Genomic DNA, 6,000 nt, shown 5'->3' with positions numbered 1-6,000 from the left:
ATAGGCATTTTGTGGAGCTGGGTATGTATTTTATGGGACTGGCGCATGCCATTGTGCGTGGGCAGGAGGTTGGCTGTATGTTTGGGCATAGTGGACAAGAAAATAGGGGTCTGGTGGTGGGTAGTAGTGTTGGGGTGGATTATACGGGGTATGGGGGTAGGTTTGGTGGTAGGGACGAGGCTGATGATAGTGGTGAGGTGAACCCCTAGGTCCGAACCAAGCTTCTAAATCAATCGTTGCTACATCGTCTTTCTTCTTCTTTCCAATTACTCCCCCAGTTCCGCTTTGAATGGCCTGGGTGGTTGCCTTAATAGCCGAATAGCTCATGATTTTGTTTGTCTTGAACCCTTCTTCTACCATACTACCCATCTTTACCACTTCATTGAAGGACTTGCCTATAGCTGATACCAGATGACCGTAATAAGTAGGTTCTAAGGCCTGCAGAAAATAATCACCATTTCACTTTCTTTCATTGGAGGGTCAACCCTTGCTGCCTGTTCTCTCCACCTAAAACCATACTCCCTGAAACTCTCATTGTGCTTTTTCTCAAGTTTCGTCAAAGACAGACGATCTGGAATAATCTCGAGATTGTACTAGAAGTGACAAGCAAATGCCTGGGCTAGATCATCCCATGTGTACCATCTTCCGTGATCCTGCCGAGTGTACCACTCTAGCACCGAACCACTCAGACTTTGACTGAAATATGCCATTAGCAACTCGTCTTTCCCGCCAGCTTCCCTCATTTTGCTACAGAAACCTCTCAAGTACACCACTGGATCACCGTGCCTATCATACAAATCAAACTTGAGCATCTTAAACCCTGCCGACAATTGCACATCTGGAAATAGACATAGATCTTTGTAAGCCACACTTACTTGACCTCCCAACCCCCGCATGTCTCTGAATGACTGTTCTAGGCTTTTAACTTTCCTGAACATCTCCTCCTGCTTGGGATTTTTAGGTGGCTTCTCACTTTCCACAGGGAGGTCAAAATGAGGGGTGTAGGAATAGGGTTCTGGAGCTTTGAAAGTGGGATCCGGTGGGTAATACTAATTATTATGAGCTGGGAACAAAGGCTCACTGGAGGATCTATGGAGTGTAGCGAGAGGGGACGCCACAAAGACAGGAGTGGCTGGTGGAGGAGGTATGGAACTGGTTTGGGTGGTGGAGCCAGTGGCGTTTGGGAAGTTGTGCTCTGGTAGTGTTGGTACATGGGAAAGCTCGAGGACGCATCGGTGGCAGGATGATCCTGGGACTGGGCCAATGGAGGGATGAAGGCAGGGTTGGCGGGGTAAGCTGGTGGTGGTTGCCCTTTTGCCCATGCCTGGTACATTTTGTCCATCTGCTGTTTCAGCTTATACATCTCTTATTTCATCAAATTAACCTCCAACTCTTCTACCTACCTCGAAGGATCAATAACACTCGCATCAAGTTCTTGATTAGCCATGATCGACTTATTTTTGGACCGGGTGTTGTATGGGTAAGTTGCCAGAATGCCAAACAAACTAACCACCTTCCTGTACTGGATTGTCAACAACAAACTTGTTAGCGATTAGAGCTTAACAGATAGGCAACCACACATTTGGAGAATGAATGCACCTAAGCAGTTAACCATCTCTATTATGCATTTGATCGGTTGCTTGCGTCATCCCGGCTTTTCCTTATTCCCATTTGCAACTTCTCTTTCTCTCTTTTTCACTTACGCCTTTCTTTGCTTGATTTCTCGTTGTTCCTTATTCTCCCTTTTTTTTTCTCTTATTTTGCCATTGTTTCCTTCCCATGGTTTCTTATTTTCGCTCTTTTTTTTTCTCTTGTTTTTCCTTTTTTTTCTTTTCTCTCTATTTTTTCTTTTGGCTATGATCGAATTCTATGTAGATTGCCTACGTATCATGACCCCACATGAATCAAACCAACCGTAGTTCTGGAGGATAAATGTAAAATAAATAACAAAACATTTTAAAATTTTTCATAAAGATAAGATATTTTTATTACGACAACTCATACTACCGAATTTCAAACGTAAAACCAACAGACTCGAAAAGGAAACTAACAGACTCTAACAATAAGAAAATACAGACTCGAAAACATACTGGCAGACTCCAACAGAAAGAAAATACAGACTCAAGTAAAAATCATGAATACATTAATGCCTCGAATGCTCCTGGGGCCCGCGGGACATCATTCGGTCTCGCCACGGGCCTATGCGCTAAATCCCCTTGGAGGTGGTAGAGATCTTCCATTATCTGGCAGACAAAAGTCATCACAGTGGCGAAGAACATGGATCTAGTCATGTCCTCACACTTACTGCATTTCATTGTGATGTAGTCGGCGATCCTTCTGACCTTTTCTCTTATGATGCCCTTTTCTTGCAACAAACGCCCAATCTGTTGGGCCCTAGCTTCCAAAGTTTGTTCAGATATATGATTCTGTTCTTGAAGTTGTTGCAGATCTCTTTCTAACTGTGCCATCGCTGCGTAACAGTGTTCCTTTTCTGCCTTGAAGTCTTTTGTCTGCTTGATCATTTTGTTCTCAAAGATGGTGACCCTTTTCTTCAACCCTACAACCTCATTGTCATATTTCTCTTTTAACTGTTTAACCAAGCATTCTCGTTCCTCTGCATTTTTAGCCAACTTTGTTCGAGCCCTTGCTAATTCGCCCCCTGCCTTGTTTAAATCGAAACCATACTCACTCACCTTCTGCCTAAGGTTCTTTATAAGCTTTTCATCCTTTGCACTCCTGACGGGATTTTCAGCTGCTATTTTCATTTCCCGAATCTGGGCTCGAAGGGTTTCATTTTCCTTGGCTAGCCTTTTCTTCTCACCCTCATCTGCGGTGGCTTGCAAACCATTCTCGAATTGAAGCTCCTTGACTTGCTTCTCCAGCTTGCTTATGGTAGCCCTATATTCATTTTCTTTGGCCAACCAATCCCATTGCGCTTGTGATGCCTCGACAAATTCTTGAAGATAGGGTCTTTTGGCCCGCCTTCCAAACTCAATTTCCTTTTTATACCAAGCAAGGTACCCTGGTGAAACTTCACATTTGGATAGATCGCGCACACAGGTACTTGCCATCAGGTACTGACACTCGCTCCAAATCTGGCGGACTGTTGCTTCATGAAACTGACCATCAAGACCAATCTCGACTACCTGAGCACTAAGGTCATCATCTTTTGGAACTATTTGACATCTCTCCAACTATCTCAAAACCTGGTATGGGGCATAAGGCTGGATACTTCTGAGACCCATCAGGAGGAAGTGAGGTCCGGTAGCTGGCATGTATACGATTTCATCTATGGGAAGCCACCCGAACATCCATTCTATTTGGTCTGCAGTGATGGAACGGAGATGTGATATCCATTCTGCGACCCCTTCTGGCAGGCTAAACCTGTCGACCCTTGTATAAAATTCCTCTATACAGTTTTTCTTTGTCGACCCATAACTCATGTATTGAGGACGATGACATAGATGTTCAATCATCTACATCTGTAGCAACAAATTGCACCCTTCAAAAAAGTCTCCCCCAGCTTTGCAAGCTGTGAGAGCGCGGAAGATTTCAGCAACTATCATGGGTGCGAGGGTGCTTTTGGCCTAAGTAAGCAAGGTACTGATGACCCCAACTATCCGTATATCAATATTTCCATCTTTCCTAGGAAACACCAGAAGACCCAAGAATACTACCATAAAAGCAAAGCACCGGTGTTCTTCCCATTTGAGGCGATTCCCTTTGCTATAAATTTTGTTTTCTAGATTGTTAAACCCTCCTATGTGACCGTATCTCTAGTATATAAACTGCGGAGTGGAAAATCCAGCTGCCAAATCTGGGTTATGGACCCCCTGCTTATCTTTAAGGAATCTAGGAATCTGTGCACAACGACGACTCTTGGAGCAACCAGATACTTGTGTCTCAGAGGAACTTCAGCGCTCCCAATATATCCGGCTATTTCTTCTAGAGTTGGGGTGAGTTCAAAATTTGAGAAATGGAAAACGTTGTGGGTCGGGTCCCAGAATGTAACCAACGCCTTTACGATGCCCCCTCTAGGCCTGATCTTCAACAACCCGGTGAGACCTCCCAAGTATAGATTGACCTTATCTTGCCCTGATTTACCCAGATCTTCCCACCACATACGCAGCTCCAAAGGGATCTTGTTCATGACCGTTATTGGCAAATTCTGACTCGTGCTTATTCTGCACATTTATTAGGGTGATTAAGCAAAAATCATGATTCATTTGACTCAAAAATAAGGTTGACACTGTTTTTTTTTTAAATTTTCATTTAAAAAAAAACCGGCTTTGCAAATACGGCCTTTCAGCACTTCTGGGAGAGGATTTTAAGGCTGTGCTTGCTAAATGGCCAAAAATTGAAAAGAAAAAAAAGACCAAGTGTGGCTGTTTTTGCAAAAATAGCCTTCCGACGTCCTTTTGGGGACATTCGCTATTTTTGACAAGAATGGCATCACCTTTTACTTATTTACAACAAAGCAATAAAACTTTTGGTTCTTTTGGGCTATTTTGAAAAAGGGAAGTTGAACCCGATGGGGTTGACTACGTATCCCACATCCGGTGAGAATCAAACTGGCGTAGTTCAGGCAATTTTGACAAAACAAAAACCAACTACTTCTCTTTAAAAAACAAATAAATTCTTCTTCTTTTTTTTTTTCAAAATTTCGGCAGAGTTTCAGTATATTTTGGACATTGATTTTTCAAAAACAGGCAATTATCTCTCTTGGCCCTCACATTGACTTCCCTTCTCTCAATTTTTCCCTTATAAGCCGGTCAACATGCAAATCCGAAGTAAATGAATGCACAAGTAGCAAGTAGGATGCATCAGGATGGTCTTTTTCATTTCGGGTACACCTATCCTAGACAGACCCAACCCCTGTGTTGAGTATCCAAAGTCAAATGCACATGATGCAAACAAACATTCCTACTAGGGATATGGCATGAGGCTGAGTTATTCTAGGTTCAAAACCTGGGTATATTGTTCTAGACTTGTGTACCCGAGCGGACAACCCGAGCCGAGGAGGGGGCTACGTACCGGGAACCAAAAGGCCATCCGGCTTAGTAACTTGTCCGAGCCTCTTTCTTATTTCAAGGTATGACACTAATAGAATAGGGAGTCATGACCAGCGTGCACATCCCCGAAGGTGAGAAGAGAAGGGTTTCGTAGTAGTTTATCTACAATTCAAATGGTATCAAAGCGGTAAAAAGAAGCATTTAGCACATTAGGCCCAAACATGTAATAAAACCAGATAGTAAATAAAGCCAAATATAACAATTATTCCAAGCTCGAATTCTTGAACCCTAAACCAAATATTCTGGGTTCGATCCCTAGCAGAGTCGCCAGAGCTGTCACACCTCCTTTTTACCTACCCCCGGAAGGGTATAAGGGACATTTTTTCAATTTAAGTGACAATCAAAATAGGATTTATTTATTTATTCAGATTCTCCACTTGGGAAAGTTTATGGTGTCCCAAGTCACCATTTTTAAATCCCGAATCGAGGAAAGATTGACTCTGTTCTATAGACCGCGAACACAGAAATTCGGATAAGGAATTCTGTTAACCCGGGAGAAGGTGTTAGGCATTCCCGAGTTTCGTGGTTCTAGCACGGTCGCTCAACTGTTACAATTGACCTATTATCTGATTTTAGTAAATGTTTTAGCCTATGGTTCGATTTTAACTTTATACCCACTTATATTCATTTTTAGAAAGATTGCAACGTCATTTAAAATATGTCTTGAACCACGTCACATAAATGCACCCATAGTCCGCAACACATTTTATATAATATTATTGAGACTTGGATTTGGATCACATAAATGCGCACCCGAGTTTAGGAAGGTAAATTATTAAAAAAACGCGCCTAAAGCAACTACGCGTTTGCAACTTTGCGAGGGCCACGAAACATTCTCTAAATGGCACGTCTCGATTTCTAAGGATAAAATATTAATTAAATGAGGGCCATGCATTTAAAGACTTTTGTTTGGCACGACACGCCTCGA

The sequence above is a fragment of the Nicotiana sylvestris genome, chromosome 4 (assembly GCF_000393655.2).
Source record: "Nicotiana sylvestris chromosome 4, ASM39365v2, whole genome shotgun sequence".
Taxonomy (NCBI): Eukaryota; Viridiplantae; Streptophyta; class Magnoliopsida; order Solanales; family Solanaceae; genus Nicotiana; species Nicotiana sylvestris.
The sequence above is the reverse complement of the archived record's forward strand: the minus strand, read 5'-3'. Positions refer to the sequence as shown.